General features: G+C 36.9%; 1 long non-coding RNA gene across 3 annotated transcripts in view; it reads right to left on the bottom strand.

Moving 5' to 3' along the window:
• Positions 1 to 25,075, bottom strand: part of LOC111518066 (uncharacterized) — an 80,004-nt gene that overhangs the window by 42,274 nt on the left and 12,655 nt on the right. For all 3 annotated transcript variants that reach the window (XR_012467213.1, XR_012467211.1, XR_012467212.1), the window contains exon 3: positions 5,518 to 5,670. This is a non-coding gene — a long non-coding RNA (uncharacterized lncRNA). The remainder of the gene's footprint in view (positions 1 to 5,517; positions 5,671 to 25,075) is intronic.

Genomic DNA, 25,075 nt, shown 5'->3' on the forward strand with positions numbered 1-25,075 from the left:
TCGTGGTCGTGTAACGAAATAAACAAGTGACTAATTGTATGCAAAAAGGTTCTGCTGCATGACCTTCATTCATTTTTCCGAGAAAATGATAAATATGATAAATTTATTGTTGGAAATTAAATAAACCGGTTACCAAAAACATGTATTAGCGAGATATTGCACAGTGTAAGATGGAAGATCGAAGTGATCTACGTTGTTGAAATACTCAGTTTTACAAAGATTATATCTAGGAAAAATAAGAATCAACAGTAATTACGGTAAGACGATTTTGGATACTCGTGCTAACAGTTGAAACTTTATAGAGACGATTCGTGAGAAATATTGTTCTTCTTCTTCTCTTTTCGCTATCATTTCTCTTTGCCGTCATTATTTTTGTATCTTATTGGCATCACACTTAATGTTAACAACAATAACGAGTATTAACACACAAGGAAGCTATATATTGAAACAGATATTGAGGTTTTGTAAATTGTTCAGTCAAAATCTCACAACTAAGTGTTACTTGAATTTTAGTATACATGTCTGTGAAAGTCCTAACTTCAAGAAGTATTCTCTATTTGAATCTCGATAATTCAAAATGAATATGGTACAAATTGATCGACATTCGAGTATAGAATTTCATTGTGAAGTAACAAAATTTCCCCAAATATTATATTCTGGTACTTGGGTAATATACAGAGAAAAAAGGCAAACATTGAAAATATAAACAAGAAATGAAGCTGGTCCAAACCTGGACCTACCAGGTGTAACCACCCTGTAGAACGACCATGACCCTTCCGACCTCGGAACTTCTTTGATTTCACGAAAATTGTAACAAGATTTTAAAATATTCGAAGCTCCATATGCGAGACGGTGTTGTCGCATAGATTCAGCGGATCAAATTTGATGGATTTCATAAGCTCCTTTCCCAACTCGTTCGGTATTCAAGTCTCCATGTTTTATTAATACGCGTCGAGTTCTTTTAGCCGCAAACCTATAAGGTGCGTGACGATATTTATCTTTCCGGTTGGAACAGAATGTACAATGAGGTTATCCTAACCTATTTCGAAACTTGTTTAGTGTATTAACAATTTCAAATCTTCAGAAAAACTATACAGTATGATGTTTCGAATTTTTCACAAATCTAGTTGATTCGTTTACCGAAAAAAATATTCTCAATCTCTAATGAAATGGATAAATATTTCTAATAATATTTAACAAGTTGAGGTTATGCTTAGTGGCGGAACCCAATACTTGTGGGCAATATCCCAATAGTAACGTAAATATGTCAAAACACATTAGTATTCAACTTGTGCCAAAGCTTATTTCCGGGTTTTTGGCATTGGTCTGTAAGTTTTTATGCCTGACGTTTCGCCTGTGGTAGACATTATCAAAGGTAACGGTCGACTGTCTTCCGACCTCGACTGCGATATTCTGCTGGAAGATCGGGTTCATCGTATCCTCAGGGATGATGACGACGATAACATCCGCCCGACTTCTGTGGAAGAGCTGAAGGATTATATCAGGGCCGCAAAGGCCAAAAAAGCTCCGGGGGCTGATTCAATAACCAACAGGTTATTGAAGAAGCTCCCGGACAACTGCGTTGAGAACCTTTTATTCACAATAAACAGCTTACTGACATACAGACAGAAGGTGGAAACATGCGATCGTTGTCATGATCCCAAAACAGGGACAGAACCGGCTGTTCCCGCAGAACTACCGCCCGATTAGTCTGCTATCGTCGGCGGCAAAGCTGGCTGAAAGAGTCGTTCTTCAAAGGCTCAACGAAGAAGTTGAGGACCAAAATGTTTTTCGTGACGAACAATTCGGCTTCAGGAAAGAACACTCCACCGAATTACAGGCTCTAAGACTGGTCGAAAACACTTAAGTCGAAACGACTTAGCGGAGCTAAGTCGAAACAGAAATGTCCATGTCGTCCTATTAGACATCCCGAAGGCCTTCGACCGTGTTGGGCACGAAGGCCTTCTGCATAAATTAATTGCGTTCGACCTGCCTCGGGGTTTGATCCGGTGGACTGGGTCTTTCCTGAAAGACAGAACATTTCAGGTTAGAGTAGGGGGATATGCTCTCTCCCACGCTGTATTCTCTTTACACCAGCGACCAACCGAGGTCCGATCATGTGAAGATATCCCTTTACGCTGACGACACGGCTCTCCTCTCATCTTCCATGGGGCGGGAGCTCGAGATCGTCTACATGCAACGTGCATTGGACGACCTCGAGCGCTGGTACCTCGAATGGAAAATCCGAGTGAACCCGGAAAAGACTCAGGCGATAACCATAGGAAGACTTCTATCTTCTCCGGCCAGAAAAGTGAGAATCTCTGGAAGGGAGATCGACAGGCAAGCGCGGGTGAAGTACCTTCTAATAGACCTTAGGCTCACTTGGAACCTGCACATTATGTACGTTAAGTCAAGGATCGAGGGTCGGATAGCTAGTCTGTACCTTCTGATCAACAGAAAATCAAAAATGAGTTTAATGAACAAGATAACCATCTACAACATGATGTTCAAGCCTGTCATCATGTACGCTTCAGGCATCTGGGGACAAGCAGCTCCGTCCAACATCTCCATCTGGGAGACTTTACAAAATAAATTACTACGGATGATTGTGAATGCTCCATGGTTGGTGCGGAATGAAGCCATCCGCAGAGATTTGCAGCTGCCTTCCATTCAGCAGTCCATACAGTTGAGGAATCGGAGAGTTTTCGATTGTGCGGAAACTCACGATAATCCGTTAGTCAGGGAAGCTATAGATTACGTTGTAGACGACCCCTCCCGATATAGAAGGCCTCGACACTGTCGAATGAGGACCTCATGTCCTCCGTTAATAGATGATTATTATCTTCATCCATCTCTCCCCAGCCAGGTAGGGGTACACCGCGAAGGGCGGTACTGATGTCTGAGGACATTCAGGCCGCCATCACTAATCAGTTATGACACATTCGTCTCTCTGACAAATGGGTAGGGGAGCTGGGTTTCATCCTGAATGAAATCAAGATGATGAACATGTCTTCCGACAGTCCGAGTCTCTGCATATGATGATTCAAATGACAGTGGCCTGTGAAAATCCCTATTATAGTTCAACATCTTTTTGGTATCAAGCTTCGAAGGGTGAATAAACGCCTTGAAGTGAGCTAATCCTGGCAGATTCTGCCAGAAGTCCATAAATCTTTCTTCCATCCAGGTGTTCAATGTTTGTCAAAGCCTATACAGGTTCTGGTCCGATGAAGCTGCTTGCAGCATCCTCCTTTGCAAAGAAGTTTGCAGCCTCATTGTCTTCCAGGCCTGTACGGCCAGAAATCCAGACCAGAGACAATCTGTTGAGTCATCCTGTCGAGGAGAGTCGTTTTTGACCATTTGCTATCAATTTAGACGTTGCTCGGTAGAAGCCAAGAGCTTCCATCGCCGCTTGACTGTTCGAGAACATTTTTATTGACTTGTGTATGAGGTTGGATTCTTCCAATTTTTCCGCACACAATTCAGTAGCGTAAATTTCCGCTTGAAATACAGTCGCATAGGTTCCTAAGCAGGTTGATATCGTTGTCCTGGGTTTGCGACTGAAAATACCTGCACCAGAACTGAAGGTGTTTCAGATCCATCTGTGAACCAACAACTATCCGCTCTTGATAATTCCTTCTCCCGGAGGATCTAGTACTCTCTACTCGGAAACAGTACTTCATAAAGCAGTTCGTAGTTGACAGTTGAAGACAAAGTCGGAGGTTGTTTCCAGAATGCTGCGACTTCCAGTGTCAACCAACAGTCTATTGCACTCTGCAGTAAATTAATTTGTGCAATTGGCAATGTGTACAAGAGGAGGTAGATCTAGAAGGATCTCAACTGACAGTGTGGTACTGATGGCACCATTGATGGCCACACAAGCCTGTCTCAGTAAGCCAGAGAGCTTCGTCTGAACCGTTTTCTGTAAAGTATTCAGCCACCAGGCAATTGCGCCATAAGTGATCATTTGTCAGACAATCATCACATAAATCCAATGAATTTTTTTGGGGCCTGAACCTCAAGTTTCACAACGAATCCTTCGGCATGTCCATAGGGACGGTCTGGCTTTGTGTAAAACTTTTTCCAAGTGGGCGTTCCAGGTGAGTTTTTTATCAAGGACAATGCCAAGATATTTCACCTACGTTCCAAATGCAATGACCTCACAATTGAGGGAAAGTGGCTTTAAATCGTCCAATTTTCTCCTCGGATTATCACAGTTTTGCTGGGGTTGACAGGCATCTGCTCCCTCAGGCACCAACTGTGAACAACTTCCATCGGACTTTGGAGGATATTACGAGCTAACCTTTCCGACGTGGACCTTGCCAAGATGACAAGGTCATCTGCATAAGCTTGCAGATTAACTTTCCTCCTGTCGAGGACATCAAGCAGATTATCCATCAGGAGCGACCACAGAAGGGGATATAGTACCCCATCTTGAGGGCAGCCTCTGCTGACCCTGAACCTAATGGCCTCGCCTAGAAGAGTATTAGTTGATGTTCTGTTTACCAGTATGGCATAGTTCCAACCAGTTATGGTAAGGAAACGGGTATAGTGAAAGAGAATTCTAGCAGATCAAGCTAGACTAGTCCCTATGTTAAAAATGTTACATACTGGATTGGAAGAATCTTAGAGAAACACGACGTGAAATCAATATTTAAGCATACGAAAACTATCAGAGAAAGTTCAAGGCCAGCTAAGGACCCCAAAGAACCTTTAGCAACACCAGAAGTATACCGGATTTCTTGTAGGTGCGTGTCGGTCTACATTAGAACCACAAAAAGAAGTATCAGTCGAAAGGGTAAGGGAGCCAGGCTCCAACCTGTTTTAAGTCATGATGACACGAACAAAAACAAGTATAGGTACTCGCCTCTCTGAACACAAGAAAAATTGTCGCCGAAAATTAGCCGACCATGCGCTCAAAAAGAAGGCCCACACATTATCTCATTTGGAGATACCATACTACTCAAAATAACTATCCAAGAGTATATATAGTGGCAATAAAAATTCAAAAACACAGGAATTATTTCAATAGAAAAGAAGAGGCAATGAACATTAATAAAATCTGTATTATTTCTAACAGGATATTCATTTAATTAAAAAACATTATATCACTTCTGATCGACAATATTTGAAAAAACTGGGAAAAGAGGAATTGGAAAAATAAGTTATATCCGTTTTTAGACCGTAGCGTAGGTACCGTCAACTTGGTAAGTAAATAATGGAAAATTCCACCATAAACCCGTGGTTATGGATTTTCACACTTATACAGATGTATTACTATCCAAATATGGAAAACTACTTCAAATATTTTCACTTTCATTAGACCGATATCGGTTTAACGAATTTTTTTCTATACCTAATGTTTGACTTATAAGAAAAACGCCAGTGACTTGAACAAGACAAGAAGATCCTCATTTCATAAACTACAAGAAATAAGTCAGAACTAGTGTTCAAGACTTGATTGAAATAGAATTCTCAATGAGGTGATGGTTTGACTAAAAACAAAAGTAAATAACTCACCATTCTACAAGAGATTTCACGATGGATCTGATATTTGGGCTAGAAATTGCGTCCATGCAAACTCCGATCCGTCCAAGCTCTCAGCGTTATTGTTGTTGTTTGATGTAAGGTGTAGAACACGTCTATTCTGCGTCAGTTGTTCAACTGGTTTTCCTGAAATGAAAATTTGCTTTCGAAAATCTACCGCAAGCTATAATGGCCAAGGGAAGAACTTTTCGTAAAAATACTAAATCACCCCAAGAATATGATAGAACTGACCGATATTCATTAAAATCCATTATAACGTATTCAAAAAACATACTTCGAAGTGATATTTTTACTCGAAAGTTTACTTATCCGCGACAGGTGTTTCGCATTAAATTTTGTTTTTCAAATACGTTAAATCACTTCAATTTTGCAAAACCTCCAACTCCAACCTCCAATAGAACGATTTCCTGGATTGTTGAAAAAATTAAGAAGCAGAAATGGAGAAGAATACAGATTGGGATGGCAGAAAGGGTTACTCATGACAGTTTCAAATTGGTATCATTACAGAATATTCAGGATAATCATTAACCGCACACCACAGGCGCATTTGTCGACCAAGATCAACTAATTTCGACTATGGTAATCGCGAATGAAAAGTGTTTGCTGATACGAGTGACATGTATTGCAACGAAATAAAAGAGCGAGTGGGAACAAACCTAGAATCCAGAGTAAAAGTGATATAATAAAAGCTAGAACCTTTTACAAATAACAGGAATTTTCTTTTCACCCGTTATTGATATAGGGCGCTCGAAATTTTGTTAACTTATTGAAATGTGATATTAGCCATCGTTTATCTTTTCTTGACCTACGTTATAAGAAATGCACTCTTCGTTACATTCTAATGACACTGATGTTTGAGTATTACTGGAGTTCTATCCCAACACCAAACCGTTATTTTTAACATCTCGATACGTGTTTCAATTACCAAGTGATCATCTTCAAGAGAATCTTTTTTGATCTTCCTTTCGAAAAGGATCACTTGGTGATCGAAACAAGTGTCGAGGTGTTAAAAATAACGATTTGGTGTTGGGAAAAAACTCCAGTAATATTCTTTACTAAACCAAAGGTTTCAAACAGTGCATCACAACTACACTAATGTTTATAAAAGAGCCATTAACTCCAATATCTATATATAACACTCTTTATTATCAAAATATTCGTTCTTCTAAAACGAATTAGATCTTAGATAAACTAGACTTTTTAGTTGGAATAGGCTTTTTTGACTGCTTTCAAAGTATTAAATTGGACCATTCAGTGGTTTATATTACGCAGTAACTTTTCGGCGTGAACATTTGAGTAGATTTTCTGTAGACCTAGATTTATTTATTTTTCAGACTTTGAGACGTTGAAACCCCAAAAAACAAAAAAATAGGAAAACCAGTATTCTCAAAACAGGCTTAAAAAATACAACTCAAATGTTGGGACATAACTTTTTCGCACCAGCGTACAAACACATCAAAATCGACTTGAAAAGTAAAATAAATAAACTTCGGTGTATCCAAACAGGTGTACGGGTAACACAGGTAGCCGAGACCTGAGACTAATTCTTAATTCATCGTCCTTTCCCCCTCGCCACTTCAGCCCCGTCCCATAGAGCGAATGTCCCAAGTGCATTCGTCGAGTATACGATCACGCAAGGTCTTTATAAGTTTTATAACGCCAGTTTGTAATTAAAAGTAAATTATACGCTGCCGTTCTTGCTTCGAGCTACGAGAAAACGTATTCGAACCGTATAAAAAAGTCGTTACTGTGATTTTATGGGCTATTTCTGGAAAAAAATTGCCGAAAAAAACGGTTGTGAATTTTAAAATATTAGTCCGTTAAGGACGTAGACGTTGATGCTGGAGAACAAGCAATGGTTATCTTAGTATTACCAGGATATATACAATGAATTCATGTAGTTCGACCCACTTCCAACCCAATTATATCAATATTAGATGATAATACTGATAATTGAACCTACATCCAGTAAGATCAAACTTACGATATTGGAAAATTCATTAAAACTAAAGATTATATGTACACAAAAACTTTTTATATGTTAAAACATTCATTTCTGATCAATTTAAATATCAAATCACCAAGTCCAGAGAACACTAACAATGAAAAATATATAGTATATTCAGAAAAAATTGCCCTGATTATTCCTCTGCACCGAAGAAACAATTTATGATGAAGTATATTCCGTTAGGGTTTTTTCCATTCTTATTTTAAGTGAAAAAGAATTAAAAAGTTTGATGCCCAAATAAAATGGACTGTGTTCATATATTGTCGTTGAATGTTTATGGATATTAATAAATTCAAATTGTCTTGTAGAAAAATTATGAAATTTTTATGAAAATTAAGCACTTATATATTATCTACGTAAATACTTGGTCATAAATTATTATTTTGGAAATATCCTTTAGGGTTCTCTAAGAATCCAAAAATAAGTCGAATGATACTATTTAAACAGATTAAAATTCTCCTTTATGTCACACATTGCTTGTTCACTACCTTCCAGTGGTTAGAGCTGCTTCACTGCTAGTAGTCGGTGTAATTATTGTTGAATCCACCCGCTGGATAAAATTGTAGCGCTTTTTTATGAAATTACTGAAATGTGAAAGATTAGACACTCAGGAACTATTTTAAGTACGATATTATGATATATCGCAATAATTTTGAATGAAGAATTCCAAACAAATCCAAAACATAAGATATTCCCCTCACTCAACAAATGTTAATTACTTTCGAAATGTTGACCAAAAATATATTTCAGTGAAACGATTTCATAGATTATCTATCAGTAACACACTTGCGTGGAATTATTCGGTACTGCAGAAGTAGTGTTTATTTTTTCAACAAACAACAAACTTTCGGCTTTTTCAAAGTGACTATATCGACTATGGTTGTTTACATTATGCAAGTTCAAGATTAGGAACAGTGAAGGCTATAATTTCTTTGTTGAAAAGGCGGCGGCTTTGAAAGTGTCGTTCTTCGAATTAGAATACTGCTATGTCGAAATCTTTTATGAACATTTTTATGGTGATAGCGATTTCTTGCGAATTGAATCAGATTCGTTACTAATTTAGATAGTTGTCCTGAAAATCTGGAGAAGAAAATTGGATTGGATAATTTAGAAAACACTTGCTACATGAATAGCATTTTACAAGTGTTGTTCATGACGAAGAATTTCAAGAACGAAGTTTTAATGATGAACGAGAACGGGAATGTTTCCTACTTATTCATCAAACTCAAACAACTGTTCATGCAGCTGCAGTTTCGTAAGAAGGTATCATCTTTCCCTCCAACCGATTTCCTGGAGTCGTTAGGACAACAAGAGGATTGTTCCGAATTCTTGGTGTTCTTGTTGAATACTCTTCGTGAGCAAAACAATAGCAAAATCAATACTCCTGACCGCTCTGGACTGAATGATTCCGTACAACTCATCTCGTCTTGTTTTTGTAAATCTTTTGCTGAAAAAATCCTCACTGGTTTACTTTGTGGTAAATGTTCAAGAAGTACCGAAAACTTATGTGAATTTCTGGAACTTCATCTAGCTTCTCCTAATACGACTAATAACCAGTCCGTGCAAAGCTTATTGTTAAATCATCTGAAAATGGAATTTTTAACAGATGATGATCGACTGTATTGTCAAACATGCGCCAAACTAACTGACTGTTATAAGGAAACAAGTATAGCTGAGGCTCCAGTCAATCTAATAATAACACTGATGATTCTCAAACAAGACTCAACCTCTAACGGAAGCAAGAAACTCTTTGGAAGGTTCGAAATAGATGAACATTTCAACCTAGCAGACAACTATTATAATATTTATGCAGTCATTGTTCACTGTGGTTCTGGCGTTGAATTTGGTCATTATTACGCTTTGGTCAAAGAAGAAACGGACTGGTTTAAGTTTGACGATAGTCGTGTCACGAAGTGTTCTGGTGATGTATTGAATTTATTGGAGCCTTTGGAGACACCCTACATTTTGTTTTATAAGAGAGAGGACATTGTTAGATCAAGATCTTCAGATGATGTGGTGCTGCAGGTTTTTCCGGGTTTTCCTGCAGCTGAAAAAGCAAATGCGCCACTGGAATCAATGAAGTCGCCGCGGAGCGCCAATTAATTTTTATTGTTGTTTTTATTTTTATCGTTGTTTTAATAAAATTCTAATATTTATGATATACATAATAATTTTCCGAAGACACTACATTTGATTAAAAAAACAGTTTTCCAGAGGAGGATCCATTATCAATTAACTAATCTATTCACTTAATGGTCTCTAAATAATAGAGAGCACAGGTTTCGTAGACAATTCGCGTTCATGGAAAGATCTACAAAAAATGTTACCAGATTTTTGAAAAGATTAAAAAAGGATATAAGTCAAATAAAAACATATATATGAAGCTGGGAGGGAAGACATAACATAACAAAATAACTGGATACATTACAGGGGGAATTTTTACAGAAGAGAAAATGCGATCTAGGAAAGGGGAAAATCAATATCAATAGCATGTGAAACATAGATGGCTGGGCTGCATTCTACAAATGCCAAAAAAACAAATATCGGTGTCACTATCGAGTTTGAAGGCCGTCAATTTTTGGAATTTTGCCTGACGTTTCGCTGGCGCGAGTGGCATGCTTCTTCAGACGTTTATACATCCTGAGTTATTTCCGATGAGTAGATATTACAGGTGCGTAAAGCATATTCATGTTGACTCAGATAGTCTGGTGTGTTAATACCTGTTCCTATATCAAGTAGATAGTCAATAACATTCGTCGATTCTTTTGTACCTGGCGTCATAAATATCCTACAAAAGTATCGCGCAGGAGAAGCAGGAAATAGAGAATTATCAAGAAAGAAATATTTGGATGAATTATTGAGTGATTTAGTAGAAATTGGAATAATAAATTGAAGACAACATACGAAGGACCTGGAAAAGTGGAGAAAACTAACTAGAATATAAAATCCAAAGACGTCTACGCAATGTAGCGTCGTTGCAGGCATATAAATATCACCTCTGGGACACTCGTTTATACTTTTCAGTAATGTTAAAGTTTGAAGGAAATATTAGACATAATATTGAATCCAAGAGACTCGATCCTCAATGGGATTATTACTCATAAAAGCAATTTAAAAAACCGTTAAAAATTCCTGAAGTGTAGTTCCTACCAGAAACCCTCCCGATTCTTCTAGTATGTACTAGCCTAGGTAAAAATAGTATATTTTTTTAGAATTATATCTGACAAAAAAATTGATACGACTGAAATGACGATTCGCAAGAGTCGTTAAGACGTTGCGTCACGACTATATAGTTGTATTCTCGCGGGATTTTTCCTCACCTACAGGCACGACCAACTGGCAGTTTGTTTACGTTTTTTCGATTTGTGTCGTCTTGTTTTACTTTCAATATTTACGTTGTCAACACGTAGTACGAGAAAGCGAATAATAACAACTTGTTAAACTTGACGTTGCCAGTTACTTCCTACAAATTACATATTAACCACAAGACACATACCAAAAGCCAATGATTTATTTTTGAAAATAATCATTATTCAAAACCCAAAGATACATTTGAGTCACTTGACCAGGTAAATTATAATTTCAATAAATATTCAATAAAGAATAAAGAAACTAACTTTTGTTTAATTTCTACTGAATTTATTATTTGGCCTAATAAATCCAAACCGATCGTAACAAATAATAAGCTTAGTAGAAATCAGCAACAGTTATTTTCTCTTATCTATATTCAATATGAATTCCTACAAAATAAATAGGTCATCAATCGAACAAAATAAATACTCATTTTCAGGCCTTTTTCTTTCTATGAACTCCCAAAATCAAAAGTTGTCTTTTGTCTGTTATTTGCCTCTATTTGTTGGTTCTCTGAATTAAATTCACTATCAATGTTTAAATTTTGGCTAGATATGTTATTTAATGTTGATTTCATTTAATGAATCATTATTACATAGCCTGTTCAAGCACCATCAAACTATCCCTAATCTTTGCGAGTTTAAAACTGTGATGGCGCCCATCTTGTTTTCCAAAATTTTGAATTTTTAACCCTTGAACCCTCTCATCTGATATCCAGATTATGCGAATTGAAATTTCCTCGTTGTTGACATACTCATTGAAAAAAGTAATAGTAGTAGACACAGTAGTAGTACAGTAAAATACGAATTATAGTTTTGTATATACTGTTTTATACAAAATTTTCTCAATATCACTTTAATTGAAATCATGTTTCAAAACTGTCTTTTAAGGTTATGATTTCCATCTATTATTCCTTCTCTCACATAAGACCAACAGTATCAAAAAATGTCTTTTTTTCAATTGCTAATACAAATCGTTCAAAACACTGTATTCAAAAACTTCACTTATTTTTAGTTTATTACTTTATTTTGACATATTTATTCCTTGAGAGTCGATACAGCAGATCCAGCTGTTTGAAAAAGTTCAACCATCGCGAAGTCGTATCTGACTGGCACACCACATGCTAGTTACTACATTAATTCTCTCAGAATTATATTTGATATCTAGAATCTTATGTCTACAAAAATTTCTTGGTTTCATGTTAGTCTTAAATGGATCCTAAAGGCCATAAATATTCGTTCTTTCATCAAATTTGCCTCTAAAACTGCAGTGGTTCTGGTTTCAGACTACAAAATTTTCACAAATACTATATATGCAGCGTATATGAATCGCACGTTTAGAGGTAAAACCCCGTTGATCCTTAGCTAGAGAGACTTTTGAGGATTGTCGATTATAGGGTGGCGGTTAACGGAAAAACAACAACAGATATACAGGTTGCTTCTCTAGCTTTTGAGTTTTAGCTGTTCATAAAGTTGTTTCAAGTTACTTTTTTTTATGATTAGAGCACATCCAAATATTCCATTTCTATGGAAAGTGAAAGCTGAGTTTAATTCAAAGTTGGAATTTCTTGTAAATTCTTGGTAAATTCAATCAACGCTGTTCTACTAATTTCTTCTACGTATGTATAGATATCAATTTCAATTTCACTTGTTCGGACTTCCATTGTCTACTACATAAAATGATTACTGTGGTGCGGTGTTAGCGATGATCTAACACCGCACAGTAAGCCCCCTCACTTTTATGGACTGCCCAAGATCCAGAGATTCGACTACTCAAAACTTGTCTAGATTTTTACTTCCCTTAATACAACCATTAAAAGGAAAAACATCGTCTTTTGTGAAGAATTCAAGGCATTTTGTAGAACTACTAGGGTCAATTGAGGTCACACAGGAAGATCAACTAATTAGTTTCGACATGGAGCGCCTTTACACCAGCGTTCCGGTCGAAGAAGCACTCCAAATCATACAGAGAAAGCTATCCGAAGACGGGAACCTGAAAGAGAGAACGAATCTATCTATAGAAGTAATTATGGAATTACTAGGATTCTGTGTAAGAAACTGTTATTTCCAACTGAAGTACGAATTCTTTACACAAGATGAGGGACTGTCAATGGGATCGCCACTTTCACCAGTCATAGCTAACATACCTATATATGGAGTGGTTTGAAACTCTGGCCATTGAAGAAGCCCACAAGAAACCTCGAGTCTGGTTGAGATATGTTGACGACACCTTCATGATATGGAAACATGGGAATACTGAACTAGACGCCTTCCTGAAACACATCAACAGCGTGAGACCTTCCATCATTTTCACAATGGAGAAGAAAATCCACAACGAATTGCCATTCTTAGACTTTTTGTTGAAGAGGACCGACACTTAGTGGGAAACATCTGTATACCGAAAACCCACTCATACGGGACAGTATCTGAACCACGAATCCAACCACCATCAATCAACTAAAAGAGGAATCATCAAGACTCTATTAGACCGTGCTTTCGAGCTCTGTAACACGAAGAAGGTCTCGAGAAGGAACTAGACATCATCAAAAATGATCTTCAACGGAATAGCTACTCCAAAGCGATGGTAGAAAAGACCTTGGCTAAAAGACAGCAGGAAGGAAGAGAAGCCGACACAATCAGTGCTTGCACTTTCCTACATCAGAGGATTATCGGAGAGGATGAGAAGAATTGGTTGCAAGTTCAACATCAGAACCTGCTTCAGATCCGGTATATTGGTGAAACTAAGAGGCCATCGAATGTTCGCATTGCCGAGCACAAGAAACACACACAGCGAGGGAAAACCAATAAATCAGGAATAGCAGACCATGTTTGGACTCATCAACACAACATCGAGTGTTCCCAACCTGAGATCTTGCACAGAGAGGAACATTTGTTTAGGTGAAAATTCAAGGAAACTGCTTACATGTTGTCCAACAACGTATTCAGCCAAGCCAGCATAGAAATACGTAACATATGGAAACCCATCATCAAGCGAAAAATGGCCAACTCCCGCCAAACCGTCATCTCCCACGGAACCAGTGAAGCGGAAAATGGAAAGCGGGGATAAGTGAAAGTACTCGAACGACCTATAAATAGTCATCTCTCGGAGGAATCAGTCCAGTCATGACCCGAAGACGACTGTAGATACTAACAATCGAAACGTCGTGAACTAACGAGACTTGGAATCTCTCAACTTTTTATTTTTATTTTCTTTTTTCATTTCTTTATTTTTATTTATTTTTCTTCAATTGTTCTATTTTACTTGTATTTTATTTCATTTCAAGTTTATTTTGCCTAATATATTTTATTTTCAGCTATTCATTTTTAATTCTTCTTTTTTAGTTGTTTCAGGGATTTCAAAGTCCGAACTAGTGAAATTCATCATGAAACATTGTCAATCACCTTCAAACAAACATATAAATTTCAATTAGAAACTCACTTCACATAAAAACTTGTGGTTTATTTGACATTCAATTTCCAAGAGAATTCTATAGAACTACACGACATCATTAAAATAGTCGATTAAAACTCGTCACAATATACACAGTTTGCCTTTCTTTTACTCGCGCAGCCACATTATAAAGATTTTTTTACAAAAAAGCCATTTTCGTACGACGGCCATTATCATAATTTTCATAATAATGGCAATAAATTCGCAGCCTATGCGGCGCGCAGACAATGAACTCGAAATGCAATTATAATTATTCATCCACATTATACGAGTCTTGCACGGGAATTAACTATAATATAGGGTTAAGCGAATCTAAAGATAATTACCAGAATTTATGTAAGAAGAAATTGATATAACTTAATCGTCAGTAGATGACTGAAACCCAGTTTTATTCATTAGCTGACTATGCTAACTACGAATACGTTAGCAAAATGCGAAAAAAATATTTTAGTAAAGTGTTTCTATTAGAATAAAATCGTTTGTTTATATCTGAATCTTGATATATTATCAAAAAATTTATCCAGATAGGTGCTGAAGAGGAAATATGGCGTCTTATTCCGAAACATCGATGTCGTCCATTGGGTGAAATTTTCTCTTTCATATATCACATTGTGTAGTAATCCTGTGAATGATATCTGATTCAATTTCATAACCAATGTCTGGAGCCCAAACTGAATAAGAATAATTCAATGTTCACATAAAAGTAATTGTTTCATATTATTCAATGTTTTTATGAAAGTAGTTGTTTCGAGAAAGCTCTTCCTTCCAGTATGTATCTGAAAACTACTTCTTTGTGTGATTCAAAACTGTTATTTTTGTTAAATAGTAAATGAGAAACTGTAGTGAACACTTTCTACTTATCTTGAACCAAAAACTTTATCGTGAGATTTTCAGTAAACAATTCACAAAACCGCAACACGTGTTGATACTGTTCATACACAAGTATGAACACGCCTATTGTATTGTAGAACAACGTGTAACTGTTTCCTCTCCTAAGGCGTACCCAGGATCGAAACTAGAGGAAGGGGCAAGCTATAGTTTTTCAGTTTGTAACATTTCAGCACGGTAAAGGTGAATGAAACCAAAATTTTGAGGAAATTATTTATAACTATAACAGAGCTGTATAAACTATGATATCACAACAAATTCCACAAAATATGATACAAGAAAAAACTGATGACAAAATTTGTTTGTTTTCTTCAATCATCTATTGGTGACCACTTTTCAACTGTTTACATCAACTGGAACATTTTCACGAAAATATTTTGCAGCAACTACAATTTTCAGGTATACCTATCTCTAAACTTCATGTATGACCATTCCATGAATTCAGTGTTACTATCTTCATTCGGGTTTGAAGGCCGTCGTAGTTTGGAACTGAATCATGAAGATGAATCAACCTCTGAAGAAGCCAGCCACTCGTTCTGGCGAAACGTCAAGACATTTTGAAACGAGAATAAGTGAACATAAAAGAAGTTTTAAACTGAAGAGGACCAAGTTCACGTTATGTATACCACCTTTTGGAGAACGATCACGATTTTAACACTATGTACGATATACTCTACATACAAGCTAAAGCACAGAAGTTAAATCTGCTGGAGTCTCTTGAAATAAAAGAGGGCAAATGTTTGGGTTCTCTGCTGTACGACCGATGGGAATTAATTATGTATTATTGTACGATGATTTCGATCGGCAATGAAATAACGATAAATAACCCTAATTTCATAATTTTCAATAGTATAAGCATTTTTTTGACTATCAAAATAGCTATTTCAAGAATTGTAATGAATTCCAGCAACAGAATTTGATTCTGTTTATTCAATTCTAATTCCAGGGAGGGCAGCTATACCCTGCCCCACGCTGGGTACGCCCCTGTCTTTTAGTGAGACAGTGGGTTATCTTGAAATGATCGTGAAATTAAATGCTTTATCAAACAAAAAACAAGAGATTGAAATATCAATGATCCGAATGCAAAATGAAGTAAAAAGAAATTTGCCAATCTAGAAAAGTCGTTAGTAAGAATTCTGAAAGTTCATTAATGTCATTCTAATAGGCTGGCTATTCATTCTCCAGAAATTTATCTGATGGTGATCCTGACAGAAGATTTCAATTTGGAGAGGGATTGAATATAAAAAAATTAACCGACAGAATTGTCTGGATTAAAGAAGGACCTACCTATTCAATGGTCCCAAAAAGTCAATGTTTGATAAGAAATGGTTCGTCATCGAATTATAAGAGTGGAGACAGAAATTTATAAATTTCGGAAAAAACTTGTTTCAAATCAGTTCGGGATTAATTTGACACAGCCAGACGGATCGGTAGCCATCCTGATCTCTAAACTTAAATTACATGGACTGTTTTTCGAGTAATTCAAAGAGTAGATTTTATGTGGCGAAGCTGGACAATGTTGCGGAGTTGGACGTACGAATAAGATAGGGTTCAAATCATGTTTCAGTGCATATTACTATATAGATACTCAAAATACTGATCGACGTTTCCTAGAAGTTTTTCGAATAAATTTGTTTTCGATTTATTAAAGTTATTCCAAATTAAATACTGTACGAATTTCTAGCTGCCACAGAAAAAACAAAATAACAGATCTTATATTCGAAGAAATCCAGATTACCGTATTCCATATTGCTCCAGACCATTTTTGAATCCATTTCCATAAAGACCATTATTCAAATTTGAGTCGACATTCAGCAAATCGTGTCGCAAACACAAATTATACGCGCATTAAACGATTCCCTTATGGAGGAATTAACTCCTTATAGAGCCAATTTTATTGTCGCCTTATTTAAATTTATGTTAATGGAAGAACGTATACCGTTTATGCCATCAATTATCGCGAAAGTACAGAGTAGGCGTGATGCGCCCATTACCATTTTCTGTTACTTTTTTTTCATTTCTTTATGATGCCTCAACAGCGCACCCTCATTTGCACACTATCGGAAACGGATCGTGAAATATCGAAATAATTTTCTTTTTTTCTATAAGTCTGTAAAAAGTTTAGAGAAAGTAATGCAATTTCAAATGCCCAGAGCTTGCACTGATCATTGTTTCCGGAGATAGTCCCACGATTTTGGTAGACTCCAAGATCAATACCACCAACACTGAAAGGCAAGGTGGATGGAAATCTGCAATTATGACCAAATAATATTGTGAAAATTAGTAAATTTACTGAATTTATCCCACGGTCATAAAAACCCACACTATGATCATTCATGATCATTTCAATGGGTTTAAGGTCACCAAAGGACGTGATACTATCCTCCCTTCTGTAGTCACACCTGATGGATAGTTTGCTTCATGTTCTTGACGGAAGAAAGGTAGATCTGGAAACGTACGCAAACAATCTGTCATACTGGATAGCCAATAACATTCTTCATGATGTTGGACAACGTTCATAGTTATTGCCAGAAGGAGCAGCTCTATGCAAACCGAACAATGATAGTCCTATTCATGAGGACAAGGAATCTGAATGATTCAACTCCGATTTCCATCGATGCAATGGTGAGGTTATATCATTCGCAGCGATAGAGAAATATCTTCGATGAAGAAACTCTTCTAGAACGCTCACTTGAAAATGTCATTAGATATCAATCACAATGGCTACTCCAAAAACACAATACGGCCCAATAGCCGTACCCGAATAGTACAAATATCTGGTAATTGTTGAATAAGGTGCACTCCAAGGTAGACTGCTCAAACAGCCTTTTTCATTTGTTTGAAGGTGATTGACAATGTTTCATGATGAATTTCACTAGTTCGGACTTCCATTGTCTAATATATAAAATGATTTGAAATCCCTGAAATAACTAAAAAAGAAGAATTGAAAATGAATAGCTGAAAATAACAATTATATTAAGCAGAATAAACCAGAAATGAAATAATAGTGAAATAAAATACAAGTAAAATAGAACAATTGAAGAAAAATAAATGAAAATAAAGAAATGAAAAAAAAAGAAAATAAAAATAAAAAAAAAAAGTTGATAGATTGCAAGTCACGTTAGTTCACGACGTGCCGATTGTTAGTATTTACAATCGTCTTCGGGTGATGACTGGACTGATTCCTCCGAGAGATGACTATTTATAGGTCGTTCGAGTACTTTCACTTATCCCCGCTTTCCATTTTCCGCTTCACTGGTTCCGTAGGAGATGACCGTTTGGCGGGAGTTGGCCATTTTTCGCTTGATGATGGGTTTCCATATGTTGCGTATTTCTACGCTGGCATGGCTGAATACGTTGTTGGACAACATGTAAGCGGCTTCCTTGAATTTTATCCTAAACCAATGTTCCTCTCTGTGCAAGATCTCAGCTTGGGACCACTCGATGTTGTGTTGATGGGTCCAAACATGGTCTGCTATTCCTGATTTGCTGGTTTCCCCTCGCTGTGTGTGTTTCTTGTGCTCGGCAATGCGAACATTCAATGGCCTCTTAGTTTCACCAATATAGGATTTTCCGCACTCACAGAGTATCCGATAAATGCAATTCTTGGAATCGCAGTCCGCGTTTGGTGGCCTGGTTTTCATGAGGCTGCTACGGATAGTGTTACCGGATCTGAAGTAGGTTCTCATGTTGTACTTGGAACAATTCTTCTTATCCTCTCCGATAATCCTCTGATGTAGGGAAGTGCAAGCCTCCTTGTGAAGCTCCTGCTGTCTTTTAGCCAAGGTCTTTTCTAACATTGCTTTGGAGTAGCCATTCCGTTGAGGATCATTTTTTATGATGTCTAGTTCCTTCTCGAGACCTTCCTTCGTATTACAGAGCCCAAAAGCACGGTCTAATAGAGTCTTGATGATTCATCTTTTTGTCGATTGATGGTGGTTGGATTCGTGGTTCAGATACTGTCCCGTATGAGTGGGTTTTCGGTATACAGATGTTTCCCACTTAGTGTCGGTCCTCTTCACCAAAACGTCTAAGGATGGCAGAAACGTCGTGAACTAACTTGACTTGGAATCAATCAACTTTTTATTTTAATTTTCTTTGTTTTCATTTCTTTATTTTTATTTATTTTTGTTTCAATTGTTCTATTTTACTTGTATTATATTTCACTATTATTTCATTTCAGGTTTATTTTGCTTAATATAATTGTTATTTTCAGCTATTCATTTTTAATTCTTCTTTTTTAGTTATTTCAGGGATTTCAAATCATTTTATATAGTAGACAATGGAAGTCCGAACTAGTGAAATTCAGCCTTTTTCATATTTCTGCTATACTTAGATGATATCGTGCCATCTTACAGTGAATCGGTTCACAATGAAAATTTCCCTAGTCAAAATCTACTTTCGATGATCACAGTGCATAGGTAGGATACATGTGTTAGTTCTCCAGACCGGTCCTGACCTATTATTCTTTCAAGTCTTTGAGAGATCGTACTTATAACTTCAATTCAGTACTTACTCGTGGCGGTAGTACTAGATAAATCTGCGACATGATGAAGCAAATCGAACCGAAAGATTTACGAGTTATATTAATTCGTGCTCATTCAGAAACAGCATCAGTATAATAAAATTCGAGCGCGAGGCAGCAATTATTTCTGCATAGTAATAGTGGTACCAACATTTACTGGCCTTGATTTGCATACAGAGTACTAGGCTAATGATATTCATACACAGAGTTGGCAAAGAGAGGTTTTATTCACCAAAATACTGATGAATTGTTTTTCCTGAAATGACATCACTCAATGTTCCAGTCAAGTTGCAGTAGAACAGCTTTTTGGTTTTTCACCTCACTCTCTTTATGCAAAAAGAAGTTTCCCACATTTTTGTATAAACATGGAGAGGTGGAAAGCCGAAAGGCTTATTTTTTCAAAAACTAGTCTCTCAGGAGAAATACGCCCCTTTTGATCCAAATTATTCCAAACATTCCTACACAATATAGGCTGAACCCGTGCAGAAAATTAAAATATTTTTTTGTAGGTCAAATTGAAGACTTTACGAGTTCTTTGGCGCATCAAGAACTTCATGTGTACCAGAAGATTTGTCGATGTTGACCTGTTCAGGATGAAATTTAATTGGGCACATATTGATTACATTGGTTCACAACACAGTGAAAGCATCAAAATAACTACTTATGGAATTGAAAGAAGCAAATAATTTACTCAGATTCAGAAGACCAGACAGTGTTGAGGAGATGGATGGAAAAACTGAACCAGCTAGAGTCATAAAGAGCAAAATTTCCAAGAATATATTTTTCTTCAATAATTGTTTGCAAATTTTGCAAAAGTTCTCCAGAGTTGGTTCAAAGCAACATGATATGGTTCCAAAGAATTGTCAGTAAAGAACCCTTTTTTTTATTCGTGAAAATCTTTTTAAATTGGTAACAATAAAAAAAATAGTTTCTTAGTAACTACCTGCATAGGTACCTTTTCTACAGAAAGTAATAACATAAACATTTATTAATTGATGAACACCTCTAGCTTTTATATTAGGCGAAATATAAAACCAATCAATTTCGTATTTATGTATTTCACCCCCATAAGAATTCTTTATGTTTATGTCATTATAACCTCTCAATTTCGTAGATGCATTTATTTGAAAAAACATGTATCTGTCACTGCGTAATTGTATCTACCTTAGACTATCCGACTGACTATCAAAACTGAGGTTATGTTGACAAGAGAATGAAAATAACAGGTACTCTCTTCATTCGGCACACTGTTAACATTTGAATATATTGTAACGAATATGAAGCCGCCCATGACCAGTACGCCGGCCGAATCATGGAACAAACACATGACATCACTGCGAAAGAATGCAGTGGAATCGCCGGTAAAACTCTAGTACCGAACCGACTACAGCACGTCTTCCTGACGCAAGAGGGCAGTTCAGAAAGTGAATCGAGCGGCTAAACAAGAAATTCAAAAAGTGGAAATAAATTAAGTGTAATCCAAGAAAAAAGTCCTCTCATTCCCTTCAAAACATATCAGTTTATAAACGTCGACGACAGTTGAGGCGGTTAACGACGCTGCCGACTAGTGAAAGCGTCTGAGAATGCGTTTTAATGTGAGGTTAAATCTGTAACAGTATCTAGCAATTTTGCAGTATATCTTTGAAGACGCAAGTATCTTTGTAATGATAACCAGATATATTTTATTGGCAATTGAGTTGAGAGAGCTAGACACGCAAGTATCCCATTTTCATCTCATAGTACCACTTTCCCTCTCCTCAATTCCCAAAACATAGTTTCGGTACCGCTGTGGTCGTACTCCGCACACACAAAACAGATCGCCTTGAACTTGGACGGTGAAGTCACTGACTCATGGTCATCACTGGCGTGGCGTTGTTTTTTTATTCTACATTTCCCCGCTTCGCGCTGTACTACTCTCGAGTACGATGCCGAGAGCGTACCTTCTGTACGTCATCGTTACCATGGGTTGGGGCTATGCCGCGAAGGACATACGCCTCTAAACAAGTTTAGACAGGCTTAAGCTTTCGGTTAAAAGAAGAAAAGATGGACTCGATTCGTGATTGTTGGTGATACCACGAAAATGGATAGATTACCAGACACAGTTTTGTCAATATCATATACCCCACGACTTTTAAAAAATAAATAGTATTTTTAGTACTTTTGGATAAAGTGATCAGTATCAAAAAGTTCAAAACACTTTTCTTAGTTCCTTTCTCTGACTGCCCGTCGATATGAGAAATCATAATAGAATTGTACTATATAAAATCTGTTAAATAAATGAGGGTAAATGTAAGTCACCAGTGCAACCAAGTAACGGATATATATTTCTTGAATTATGTTGTTACCTAAGATGCTTTATCATAAAATCCACTCAAATCATTATAGGCGCTCGAGAACAAGTTCACAGAATTGATTCTTCGATTGGTTCTGCATACGTTACTGATTTTCAGTGTCTTTGCTTTTCGAGTTTGAAAGCCGTGGATTTTTGGAATTTCTTCCTGACGTTTCGCTGGCGCTGTGGCTAGTTTCTTCAGAGGTTTAACCATCATGGCTTGCTGTCCAATGACTATCTTTTAGGCTTCGTAAAGCGTAGGTATGCCTTGTCAGGTAATCAGTTGTATTTGTACTGTATTTGTACCTATACTCGTACCTGCACTTGTACCTGCACTTGTACCTGTACTCGTACCTGCACTTGAACCTGCCTGTTGTCCTGTTCGTTATTCTAGAATTCCTTGAAATGGGGTCACATATTCGATTGAGGTTCACCGCTTCTTCTTTCCTGTTGAAATTCTCCGTGTGTTTGTGGATCTCTATTGCCTCCCGTACCAGTCGGCTATAGTATCCCTGGTTGGGGACAATTAGTTCTGTGTTTTCAAACAAAATTACGTGGTCTCCTTCACTAAGTGCGTGTTCTGCCATAGCTGACTTGACCGTTTGGCCTAGTCTGCAGTTCCTTTTATGCTCTTTTAGTCTTGTTCCCATGGGTCGTTTGGTGATTCCTATATATACCTTTCCACAAGTGCACGATATGCGATAGACCCCTGCTGCTGATAATGGGTATCTTTTATCTTTAGCCGACCTGAGGCTTTGTTGTATCTTCGGAGGGCAAGGCCGACCAAGTAGAGGGAAATCCCGAACTGCCAGGAAATCGCGGACACTGTCAGGTACTCACTGTAGCGATCTTTACTCCGCAATTTCCGCTCGGAAACCGCGCTGGAAAAAGCCGCTCGGAAGTCGCAAAGTATGTCACCGGCCTTAGAGTGACTTTCAACGAGCTAGATTTGGGCTAGGCTAGAGAATATTATCTGCATGAAATTCGCGGTTTTTATAATGAATAATATAGAAAACTTTGTAAGGTTAGTATTTCATTTCAAAGGTCGATGAAAATGGTCATCATCCTGCTAGTCCCAATATTGTATTCTGCGGGTAGACATTACCAAGAATACATATTGGATAACACCTTAGTTCATTTGATAGGAAAAACAGTGGAATAATTGATTGATTCTGATTGCGGATGGTACACTACATACAGCACTACAGAAAAACTTAGAATCACTGAGATTCCCTATTTCTACAGAATGGTGTATTGCATCGAAAGTAGTAGAGTCCAGACGAGGGAACGGAATTGTACCAATTGTTCGTCAGAACACGTCAAAGATGTGCTCAACCTCACCATAGGAGTCTGGAGTCTAGAAAAGGTTTGGCGAACCCAGAACTGGGTCCATAAAATGTTTGGGTCCATTTTTTGGAATAGTTGAAACCAACGCTTTTTTGGCTTCGAACTATTTTAAAAGTTGGGACTGCCCATTGAACCATCAGCACTTCATTGAAGCGTTGGCCAACCAAGTAATTAAAAGGCCCAACATTACACGACCATCGAATACCTCTCGGGTGAGAAAAATTCAGACAAAAGCCAGTTTCTATTGCGAAAAATGTGGACCAAACGCTGTAATGTGTAATCCCCAAACTAGCAGGGGCTGTTTCGAATTTCACATCAAAAACGGCATTTCGGTGCGGTAGAAATTTACGTAATAATTTTTTTTAAATATAAAAATATATGCAAAAGTGTTTTTTTCGTGTTTTGAATGTGATGTTTGTGTGTGAAAAAATTGTTTTCGTTTGTAAGATTATAATAAAATCAATGTCACTAGTTCGGACTTCCATTGTCTAATATATAAAATGACTGGACTGGCATCACCCAGTCCAGTCATCACCCGAAGACGATTGTGGATACTAACAATCGAAACATCGTGAACTAACTTGCCTTGAAATCTCGTAACTTTTTTATTTTTATCTTTATTTTTATTTTGTAATTCTTTATTTTTAATTTTTGTTCAATTGTTTTATTTTTACTTGTATTTTATTTCACTATTATTTCATTTCAGGTTTATTTTGCTTAATATAATTGTTATTTACAGCTATTTATTTTTAATTCTTTTTTTTTCAGTTGTTTCAGGGATTTCAAATCATTTTTTATATAAGTATTAGACAATGGAAGTCCGAACTAGTGAAATTCATCATGAAACATTGTCAATCACCTTTAAACAAATTATAAAATCAAAATATATTCCTGTTAAAATTGTAAGACTGATTTTTTTAAATAAATTATAAAATGTTTTTTGTCGTTGTTATTTCTTTATGCATTCCTAAAATCCCAATAATAATCAATGAGTCTGAGAAGTCCTACCTAGTATCCAGCGTACTGCCGGAAGGACAATGAAATTGAAAAGTCGAGTCCTGCTGGTAGGCCATGAAAAATTTCAACACCGATGTACAAAAGTACTTTCGGCAGGACCTTCCAGCAAAACACAGGCGTGTACATTCTATCATTAACAAAAAGGTAGGCGAGATTTTTGGAAGCGACAGCTTGCTAGGAAAAATAGTTTTAACATAATAGATTCAACTGTCGAAGGACTAGATATTGTTCCTATACTCGAGTCTCATCAATTACCTCACTTACGATCGACAATCTGTCTTATATAGAGGAAGGTCGCCAATTTTTTCACATTTATCGTAAACGCCGTAGTTTTCCGGTTGACGACCCGGGCTGACGTCTTAACCGTTACGATCACCGACACCCAGTTATGCGGTAATGGTAATGGGTAATGCTGTAAATCGTAAACAGTCCAGACCTAGGACAAGTTCATTAAATTTTGTAATACGCGGCAGAGCTTCAAACGTTTCCTCTAATCGAATTAATGGATATAATTAGCGACGAATATCAAAATAACGTTCTCCGTTTAAGATATCCTTCGACTGTATCGGCATATCTTGAAAAATGGCAATTACAAAGAAGGATCAGTCTAATT

This window comes from Leptinotarsa decemlineata, unplaced genomic scaffold (assembly GCF_025532065.1).
Source record: "Leptinotarsa decemlineata unplaced genomic scaffold, Ldec_3_MD MMD2_tig00026328_RagTag_RagTag, whole genome shotgun sequence".
Lineage (NCBI taxonomy): Eukaryota > Metazoa > Arthropoda > Insecta > Coleoptera > Chrysomelidae > Leptinotarsa > Leptinotarsa decemlineata.